Source organism: Oncorhynchus gorbuscha, linkage group LG02 (assembly GCF_021184085.1).
Source record: "Oncorhynchus gorbuscha isolate QuinsamMale2020 ecotype Even-year linkage group LG02, OgorEven_v1.0, whole genome shotgun sequence".
NCBI classification, from domain to species: Eukaryota; Metazoa; Chordata; class Actinopteri; order Salmoniformes; family Salmonidae; genus Oncorhynchus; species Oncorhynchus gorbuscha.
The window spans coordinates 102,819,653-102,831,325 of NC_060174.1; the positions used below are offsets into that span (position 1 = coordinate 102,819,653).

The following is an 11,673-nucleotide window of genomic DNA, read 5'->3' on the forward strand; positions in this document are numbered from 1 at the left end:
AACTAGCCTACCTGGTTAAATAAAGGTGTTCTCAACTAGCCTACCTGGTTAAATAAAGGTGTTCTCAACTAGCCTACCTGGTTAAATAAAGGTGTTCTCAACTAGCCTACCTGGTTAAATAAAGGTGTTCTCAACTGGCCTACCTGGTTAAATAAAGGTGTTCTCAACTAGCCTACCTGGTTAAATAAAGGTGTTCTCAACTAGCCTACCTGGTTAAATAAAGGTGTTCTCAACTAGCCTACCTGGTTAAATAAAGGTGTTCTCAACTGGCCTACCTGGTTAAATAAAGGTGTTCTCAACTAGCCTACCTGGTTAAATAAAGGTGTTCTCAACTAGCCTACCTGGTTAAATAAAATAAAGGTGTTCTCAACTAGCCTACCTGGTTAAATAAAGGTGTTCTCAACTAGCCTACCTGGTTAAATAAAGGTGTTCTCAACTAGCCTACCTGGTTAAATAAAGGTGTTCTCAACTAGCCTACCTGGTTAAATAAAGGTGTTCTCAACTAGCCTACCTGGTTAAATAAAGGTGTTCTCAACTAGCCTACCTGGTTAAATAAAGGTGTTCTCAACTAGCCTACCTGGTTAAATAAAGGTGTTCTCAACTAGCCTACCTGGTTAAATAAAGGTGTTCTCAACTGGCCTACCTGGTTAAATAAAGGTGTTCTCAACTAGCCTACCTGGTTAAATAAAGGTGTTCTCAACTAGCCTACCTGGTTAAATAAAGGTGTTCTCAACTAGCCTACCTGGTTAAATAAAGGTGTTCTCAACTAGCCTACCTGGTTAAATAAAGGTGTTCTCAACTAGCCTACCTGGTTAAATAAAGGTGTTCTCAACTAGCCTACCTGGTTAAATAAAGGTGTTCTCAACTAGCCTACCTGGTTAAATAAAGGTGTTCTCAACTAGCCTACCTGGTTAAATAAAGGTGTTCTCAACTAGCCTACCTGGTTAAATAAAGGTGTTCTCAACTAGCCTACCTGGTTAAATAAAGGTGTTCTCAACTAGCCTACCTGGTTAAATAAAGGTGTTCTCAACTGGCCTACCTGGTTAAATAAAGGTGTTCTCAACTAGCCTACCTGGTTAAATAAAGGTGTTCTCAACTAGCCTACCTGGTTAAATAAAGGTGTTCTCAACTAGCCTACCTGGTTAAATAAAGGTGTTCTCAACTGGCCTACCTGGTTAAATAAAGGTGTTCTCAACTAGCCTACCTGGTTAAATAAAGGTGTTCTCAACTAGCCTACCTGGTTAAATAAAGGTGTTCTCAACTAGCCTACCTGGTTAAATAAAGGTGTTCTCAACTAGCCTACCTGGTTAAATAAAGGTGTTCTCAACTGGCCTACCTGGTTAAATAAAGGTGTTCTCAACTAGCCTACCTGGTTAAATAAAGGTGTTCTCAACTAGCCTACCTGGTTAAATAAAGGTGTTCTCAACTAGCCTACCTGGTTAAATAAAGGTGTTCTCAACTGGCCTACCTGGTTAAATAAAGGTGTTCTCAACTAGCCTACCTGGTTAAATAAAGGTGTTCTCAACTAGCCTACCTGGTTAAATAAAGGTGTTCTCAACTAGCCTACCTGGTTAAATAAAGGTGTTCTCAACTAGCCTACCTGGTTAAAATAAAGGTGTTCTCAACTAGCCTACCTGGTTAAATAAAGGTGTTCTCAACTAGCCTACCTGGTTAAATAAAGGTGTTCTCAACTAGCCTACCTGGTTAAATAAAGGTGAAAAAAAAAGTTAAATAAAGGAAAATAAAATTGTTGCTTTATCTGATCGGCCACTGTGTGTGTTTTACTACCTTGCTCATAGCGCAGGGTAATACTGAACACATTATTAAGTGTGTTTGAAGAATACACCATCAATCTATTCTGCCTTCCTCTTGTGATGATTTAGTTGATAACTTTAATAGTCAATGAAGGGCAACTATTGATGGCATAGCTGCAGTAAAGTTGAAAAAGGACACATGCAAACAGAGAACCCCTTTGAATGAGTGAGGAAACACATCTGTTTAAAGAGAAATGACAGAAAGGCAGAGCAGGAAGTGGATAAAGTTGCAGGTCCATTATGATATACTGAGAGAGCAACTTGACATATATAACAAGACAATAGAACATGCCGGAAGGGCTCATTTCTCTAACTTGGATCACTGTTAATCAGAATCATTTGAGAGTTCTCTTCTCAACCATTGATGGCCTGATAAATCCTAACCCCTGCAAACCTATGTGAACTTTCCTCCACATCTAAATCTGATGAGCATATTTCAGAGATAAGATAACAAACACTAGGCTGGGTATCAGTCAAGCCAGACCTGATGAGAAGTTTGATGATGTGTGTCCAAGCCTACCACGCTACGGCACTATGAATTAGGTTTCCCTGGTTGACACAGACCTGCTAGGGAAAGTGATATCACAACTTAAGCACTATGAATTAGGTTTCCCTGGTTGACACAGACCTGCTAGGGAAAGTGATATCACAACTTAAGCACTATGAATTAGGTTTCCCTGGTTGACACAGACCTGCTAGGGAAAGTGATATCACAACTTAAGCACTATGGATTAGGTTTCCCTGGTTGACACAGACCTGCTAGGGAAAGTGATATCACAATTTAAGCACTATGGATTAGGTTTCCCTGGTTGACACAGACCTGCTAGGGAAAGTGATATCACAACTTAAGCACTATGGATTAGGTTTCCCTGGTTGACACAGACCTGCTAGGGAAAGTGATATCACAACTTAAGCGTTTGTAGAACCTTCTCGATCCTATCCCCACAACCTTCTTCAAAACAGTTTTTTAAATTTGCATATCTGAAGAAGTGCTAATCACTCACTTTTTCACCAGCACCTTCTCCACTGCACTAAAACCTTCTATGGTGAAGCCCCTTCTGAAGAAATGTATTATAGATTATTCAGCTCTTAGCAATTTTCAGCCAATCTCCAACCTTCTATCCTTAAGTACAATTCTGGAGAAATTGGATTTTAAACAGCTAAATGATTTTCTAAGTACCAACTGTAGTAAAATTCCAGTTTGTTTTTCGTGCCCACTACAGCACAGAGACACGCCTTAGTTAGTGTGGTAAATTATTCTAGAGCCAACACAGATGCCAAACAGCTTTCTACCCTTGTACTCTTGGATTCATACTGAACAAAAATAGAAACGCAACATGCAACAATTTCTCTGATTTTATTGAGTTACAGTTCATATCAGTCAACTGAAATGAATTCATTAGGCCCTAATCTATGTATTTCACTTGACTGGGAAGTGGCTCAGCCATGGGTGGGCCTGGGAGGGCATAGGCCCACCCAGTGGGGAGCCATGGGTGGGGCTGGGAGGGCATAGGCCCACCCAGTGGGGAGCCATGGGTGGACCTGGGAGGGCATAGGCCCACCCAGTGGGGAGCCATGGGTGGGGCTGGGAGGGCATAGGCCCACCCAGTGGGGAGCCATGGGTGGGCCTGGGAGGGCATAGGCCCACCCAGTGGGGAGCCATGGGTGGGCCTGGGAGGGCATAGGCCCACCCAGTGGGGAGCAATGGGTGGGCCTGGGAGGGCATAGGCCCACCCAGTGGGGAGCCATGGGTGGGCCTGGGAGGGCATAGGCCCACCCAGTGGGGAGCCATGGGTGGGCCTGGGAGGGCATAGGCCCACCCAGTGGGGAGCCATGGATGGGCCTGGGAGGGCAAAGGCCCACCCAGTGGGGAGCCAAAGCCCAGCCAATTGATATGGGATTTCCCTACAAAAGGGCTTTATTACACACAGAAATACTCCTCAGCACCACCTCAGATGAACCTGCAGGTGAAGAAGATCGATGTGGAGATCCTGGGCTGGCGTGGTTACACGTGGTCTGCGATTGTGAGGCCGGTTGGATGCACTGACAAATTCTCTAAAATAACGTTGGAGGTGGCTTATGGTAGAGAAATGAGCATTACATTCTCTGACAACAGCTATGGTGGACATTCCACCATTCAGCATGCCAATTGCACGCTCCCTCAAAACTTTACTTTGGTATTGTGTTGTGTGACAAAACTGCATATTTTAGAGTAGCCTTTTATTGTCCCCAGCACAAGGTGCACCTGTGTAATGATCATTCTGTTTAATCAGCTTCTTGATATGCCACACCTGTCAGGTGGATGGATTATCTTGGCAAAGGAGAAATGCTCACTAACAGGGATATAAACAAATTTGTGGTCAAAATTTGAGAGAAATAAACTTTTTTTGTGCGTATGGACATTTTCGGGGATCTTTTATTTCAGCTTGTGAAACATGGGACCAACACTTTCCATGTTGCGTTTATATTTTTGTTCAGTATATCTTAACATTGTAATGATAATCAGAGAACAGGCATATGGAACATTTCTGTGATCTTTTATTTCAACTCATGAAACGTGGGACCAACACTTCACACGTTGCGTTTATATTTAATGTTCAGTGTACGTTTATATTTAATGTTCAGTGTACGTTTATATTTAATGTTCAGTATAAGTGCTGCATTCGACACTGTTGACTATGATGTCCTGGATAGACTGGAGAGGTGGGTTGGTCTCTCAAGGTCCAGTTCTAAATGGGTTTAGGACCTATTTAACCGGTCCAGTTCTAAATGGGTTTAGGACCTATTTAACCGGTCCAGTTCTAAATGGGTTTAGGACCTATTTAACCGGTCCAGTTCTAAATGGGTTTAGGACCTATTTAACCGGGCCAGAGAGTTCTTTCGTCACCCTTGGTGTGCATAACTCAAGAGAAAATAGATATCACATGGTTCCACATGGTTTGATTTTTGGGTCTGTTACGGTTCAGTATATATGTTACCCCCTTGGCAGCGTTATCAGAAAGCACAGCATTGATTTTCATTGCTACGCAGACGATTAACAACTCCACATTTCTGTGTCGCCACATTTTAGATTATGAACTAAAATTTCAAATCACACATTAGGAATGTGACCAAAATAGCTTTTCTTACCATCTGAGGAACATTGCCACGGTGTGGACATTTCTCTCTCAGGCTGATACAGAGAGACTCATCCATGCTTTTATTACATGCAGGCTTGACTACTGTAATGCTCTCCTGTCTGGTCTACCAAAGAAAGACAACTGTAAAACATACAGAATGCTGCAGGGTACTGACCAAGACCAGACAGAGAGCACACATCACACCGGTTTTAAGGTCTCTGCACTGTAAAACATACAGAATACTGCAGGGTACTGACCAAGACCAGACAGAGAGCACACATCACACCGGTTTTAAGGTCTCTGTACTGTAAAACATACAGAATGCTGCAGGGTACTGACCAAGACCAGACAGAGAGCACACATCACACCGGTTTTAAGGTCTCTGCACTGTAAAACATACAGAATACTGCAGGGTACTGACCAAGACCAGACAGAGAGCACACATCACACCGGTTTTAAGGTCTCTGTACTGTAAAACATACAGAATGCTGCAGGGTACTGACCAAGACCAGACAGAGAGCACACATCACACCGGTTTTAAGGTCTCTGCACTGTAAAACATACAGAATACTGCAGGGTACTGACCAAGACCAGACAGAGAGCACACATCACACCGGTTTTAAGGTCTCTGCACTGTAAAACATACAGAATACTGCAGGGTACTGACCAAGACCAGACAGAGAGCACACATCACACCGGTTTTAAGGTCTCTGCACTGTAAAACATACAGAATACTGCAGGGTACTGACCAAGACCAGACAGAGAGCACACATCACACCGTACTGACCAAGACCAGACAGAGAGCACACATCACACCGGTTTTAAGGTCTCTGCACTGTAAAACATACAGAATACTGCAGGGTACTGACCAAGACCAGACAGAGAGCACACATCACACCGGTTTTAAGGTCTCTGTACTGTAAAACATACAGAATGCTGCAGGGTACTGACCAAGACCAGACAGAGAGCACACATCACACCGGTTTTAAGGTCTCTGTACTGTAAAACATACAGAATCCTGCAGGGTACTGACCAAGACCAGACAGAGAGCACACATCACACCGGTTTTAAGGTCTCTGTACTGGCTGCCTGTGAGTTCTATTGGTTGTTAAATCAATCCACGACTGTGCACCCCTCAACACGCCAGACATCCTTTTTACTTCCTATCCCCCCAGCCTCTGGAATAGCCTGCCACAGAATCTGGTTGGGGCCAAAACTGTGGACACGAGATGGAGGTGATTCTCAACATGACATGGTTCATCACAGTAAAGTGAAGAGGTTGACGAAGCTCCTTCTTCACACTCAACTCTCTCAACACCCAATTAGAGAGGGACAGAGAATGAACAGAGAATGGGAGCTAGCACACAGCGCCAGCCTTTTCACATGGCTCTAACAACACACAGCCCACAGTGGAGCCCCAGGGAGATGTTTTTCTCATCAGATGGGAGGAAAATAACAGAGAGGAAATTAAAGCCCTTGGGGGGTGAATGAGGGGGCAGAGTGTCTGTCCCTATCTGTTGGCTCCCAGGAAGGCTGAGTGTGTCTTAGGGAATACTGAGAGGCCTGCTGCCCAGACTACTCTACTGGAGAGTGGGTGACTAGCATTGTTGGCTCAACCCCCCCCAAGTGTTGTGAGCTGAAACTCTAATTTCGCAAGCATTCTGTGCAACTTCTCATTACACGTGTAACTGTGAACACTTTCAGACAGTGACCAAAAGGCCATTGTGGCTATTTGAGCATTATGTAGACGTATCAGAGTGGCCTATCAACCAACCCAATGGAGAAAATGCTGCACAACACCTGTTCTTTCCACGACATAGACTGACCAGATGAATCCAGAGGAAAGCTATGATCCCTTATTGATGTCACTTGTTAAATCCCCTTCAATGGGGTGTAGATGAAGGGGAGGAGACGGGGTTAAAGAAGGATGTTTAAGCCTGGAGACAATTGAGACATGGATTGTGTGTGTGCCAATCAGAGGGTGAATGGGGAAGACAAAAGATTTAAGTGCCTTTGAATATGGTATAGTAGTAGGTGCCTGGTGCATCGGTTTGAGTGTGTCAAGAACTGCAACGCTGCTGGGTTTTTCACGCTCAACAGTTTTCTGTTTGTATCAAGAACGGTCCACCACCCAAAGGACATCCAGCCAGCATCCAGCATTGGAGTCAACATGGGCCAGCATCCAGCATTGGAGTCAACATGGACCAGCATCCCTGTGGTACCCAATTCAACACCTTATAGAGTCCCATGCCCTGAAGAATTGAGGCTGTTCTGAGGGAAAAGGGGGGGTGCAACTCAATATTAGGAAGGTGTTCCTAATGTTTTGTCCACTCAGTGTAGATAGCCGTTGTCTTCCATGATATTGCCTACAAAAGCCAATATGTGGTGTTAACGGCTTGACATTGTAGGACTGATGTTTTACTGGTCTGAAAGCTCAAATCCCTTTTCAACAAATGTGCACACACGGCTACACGGTGGCTACACAGCGACTACACGGTGACTACACGGTGACGACTACACGGCGGCTACACAGCGACTACACGGTGACTACACGGCGACTACACGGTGACTACACGGTGACTACACGGTGGCTACACGGTGACTACACTACAAGGCGGCTACATGCGGCTACACGGCTACATGGCGGCTACACGGCTACACAGCGGCTACACGGCTACACAGCGGCTACACGGCTACACAGCGGCTACACAGCGGCTACACGGCGGCTACACGGCTACACGGCGGCTACAGGCGGCTCTGCTTTGTGATTTCAAATGCGTATCCAAGCTACTTTCCGACTGCGGGGGACGGAAAAAAGGATTGTGCCACTGAAATAGAACAAGGCCCCTTCTCCCCAGGCCAACAACAAATCACCAACTTTTAGTCTAGAAGTTATATCTGGTTTTGTTGCATATGAAAAGGAATGTTATTATGTTGATTGAATCCAAATTACAATAGTAGAGGGGAAAATGGTATCTGTTTAAAGCCAGGAAAGATGGTGTACTGTACATTTTTAGTGAAGCTCAATCTTGTGCTGGCAATTCTTAATGCGCTCATCTTAGAGGGAACATTGGTGACTAGGCTGGGAGGCTGGAGATGGATGTGGAGATGTGGCTGGGTACTTTGACTATAGATTACACATTTTCCCTCTAGTGGAGGAACCCAATCCAGATGAATAGGAGAGCTTCTTAATGACGTGGTGGATAGGAGCAGGAAAGGAGGACATTCATCCGAATTGGTGGATGTATCTGCCGCTGAGAGAGATAATGGTCTTTATATAGTCAGTGAAAAAGAGCTACATCGTGGAAGGACAGACATGGGACAGGATCAAGTACTGACACTACTGCCTCATAACGTAAGGCTTAGGGAACAAACACGATGTATCTTTTAAACATGTGGGTGACAGTTCCTCTGTTCGGCTGAGAGTTACTACAGAGGGAGGATAGAGGCAGGGTACTACTGTGTGTGTTAGTATGTTAGCGTGCCACGGTGTCGGCTGATTGGCCGGATGCATACCGATGGTGCAGTGCTCTCCGTTCCAGCCCTGTTGGCACTGACACTTTCCGTCCCGGCAGGTCCCGTGCTTTACACACAACGGGTTGCAGACACGCTGGTCACATCCGGTGCCGGTCCAGCCCTCATCACAGCGACACACTCCGCCAAAACACACGCCGTGGGCGCCACAGTCCGACGAGCAAACCTCTGTGGAGGCACACGAGCACAGTAAAAAGACAGTGGATCAGCATACTAGATGAACAGAGAGAAAGGGTTTTCACAGAGGAGCTGTGGTCATGGTGTGGGATGAAATAGAGGGAAAGGGTTTTCACAGAGGTGCTGTGGTCATGGTGTGGGATGAAATAGAGGGAAAGGGTTTTCACAGAGGAGCTGTGGTCATGGTGTGGGATGAAATAGAGGGAAAGGGTTTTCACAGAGGGGCTGTGGTCATGGTGTGGGATGAAATAGAGGGAAAGGGTTTTCACAGAGGGGCTGTGGTCATGGTGTGGGATGAAATAGAGGGAAAGGGTTTTCACAGAGGAGCCGTGGTGGTCATGGTGTGGGATGAAATAGAGGGAAAGGGTTTTCACAGAGGAGCCGTGGTGGTCATGGTGTGGGATGAAATAGAGGGAAAGGGTTTTCACAGAGGAGCCGTGGTGGTCATGGTGTGGGATGAAATAGAGGGAAAGGGTTTTCACAGAGGGGCTGTGGTCATGGTGTGGGATGAAATAGAGGGAAAGGGTTTTCACAGAGGGGCTGTGGTCATGGTGTGGGATGAAATAGAGGGAAAGGGTTTTCACAGAGGGGCTGTGGTCATGGTGTACAGATGAAATAGAGGGAAAGGGTTTTCACAGAGGGGCTGTGGTCATGGTGTGGGATGAAATAGAGGGAAAGGGTTTTCACAGAGGAGCCGTGGTGGTCATGGTGTGGGATGAAATAGAGGGAAAGGGTTTTCACAGAGGAGCTGTGGTCATGGTGTGGGATGAAATAGAGGGAAAGGGTTTTCACAGAGGAGCTGTGGTCATGGTGTGGGATGAAATAGAGGGAAAGGGTTTTCACAGAGGAGCTGTGGTCATGGTGTGGGATGGAATAGAGGGAAAGGGTTTTCACAGAGGAGCTGTGGTCATGGTGTGGGATGAAATAGAGGGAAAGGGTTTTCACAGAGGAGCTGTGGCCATGGTGTGGGATGAAATAGAGGGAAATGGTTTTCACAGAGGAGCTGTGGTCATGGTGTGGGATGAAATAGAGGGAAAGGGTTTTCACAGAGGAGCTGTGGTCATGGTGTGGGATGAGTGTGTTTCTGAGTGGTGGTGGCTAGCGAGAGGAGAAGGGGGAGGTGTTTGTCAGGTGATTTTATGATTTATATTAGGATTCCCATTAGCCGGGGTCCGACACATTACGAAAAGTTTTCCTGGGGTCGGACAGATAACAAATAAGACATACATGTAAAACATGAACATAGACATTACAGACTTACAGTATACAGTATATACACTACCATTACAGTATACAGTATATACACTACCGTTACAGTATACAGTATATACACTACCATTACAGTATACAGTATGTACACTACCGTTACAGTATATACACTACCATTACAGTATACAGTATATACACTACCATTACGGTATACAGTATATACACTACCGTTACAGTATGCAGTATATACACTACCGTTACAGTATACAGTATATACACTACCATTACAGTATACAGTATATACACTACCGTTACAGTATGCAGTATATACACTACCATTACAGTATACAGTATATACACTACCGTTACAGTATGCAGTATATACACTACCATTACAGTATACAGTATATACACTACCATTACAGTATATACACTACCGTTACAGTATACAGTATATACACTACCGTTACAGTATACAGTATGTACACTACCATTACAGTATACAGTATATACACTACCATTACAGTATATACACTACCGTTACAGTATACAGTATATACACTACCGTTACAGTATACAGTATATACACTACCGTTACAGTATACAGTATATACACTACCGTTACAGTATGCAGTATATACACTACCGTTACAGTATACAGTATATACACTACCGTTACAGTATACAGTATGTACACTACCATTACAGTATACAGTATATACACTACCGTTACAGTATACAGTATGTACACTACCATTACAGTATACAGTATATACACTACCATTACAGTATACAGTATGTACACTACCATTACAGTATACAGTATGTACACTACCGTTACAGTATACAGTATATACACTACCATTACAGTATACAGTATATACACTACCATTACAGTATACAGTATGTACACTACCGTTACAGTATACAGTATATACACTACCATTACAGTATACAGTATATACAATAACATTTTTTGTTTATTAAAATAACATCAAATTGATCAGAAATACAGTGTATTTTTATTTTATTTTTGATTTATCTAAACTTTATTTAACCAGGTAGGCTAGTTGAAAACAAGTTCTCATTTGCAACTGCGACCTGGCCAAGATAAAGCATAGCAGTTCGACACAAACAACAACACAGAGTTACACATGGAATAAACAAAAGATACAGACAATAATACAGTAGAACAAAATAAAACAAAGTCTATATACAGTGAGTGAAAATAAGGTCACATAAGGGAGTTAAGGCAATAAATAGACATTGTTAATGTTGTAAATTACTATTGGAGCTGGAAACGGCTGATTTTTATGGAATTTATATACAGAGGCCCATTATCAGCAACCATCACTCCTGTGTTCCAATGGCACTTTATATATATATATATGCCATTTAGCAGACGCTTTTATCCAAAGCGACTTACAGTCATGTGTGCATACATTCTACGTATGGGTGGTCCCGGGGATCGAACCCACTACCCTGGCGTTACAAGCACCATGCTCTACCAACTGAGCTACAGAGCTATGCTGGCCTTCTAGGCATTAGCTAACGTTGTGTTAGCTAATCCAAGTGTGTCATTTTAAAAGGCTAATTGATCATTAGAAAACCATTTTGCAAGTATGTTAGCACAGCTTAAAACTGTTGTTCTGATTAAAGAAGCAATAAAACTGGCCTTCTTTAGACTAGTTGAGGATCTAGTATCTAGACTAGTTGAGTATATTTGGGGCGGCAGGGTAGCCTAGTGGTTAGAGCGTTGGACTAGTAACCGGAAGGTTGCAAGTTCAAACCCCCGAGCTGACAAGGTACAAATCTGTCGT

The 11,673-nt window shown here is 43.9% G+C and overlaps 1 pseudogene; it reads right to left on the reverse strand.

Moving 5' to 3' along the window:
- Window positions 1–11,673, reverse strand: part of LOC124014551 — a 181,734-nt pseudogene that overhangs the window by 50,406 nt on the left and 119,655 nt on the right.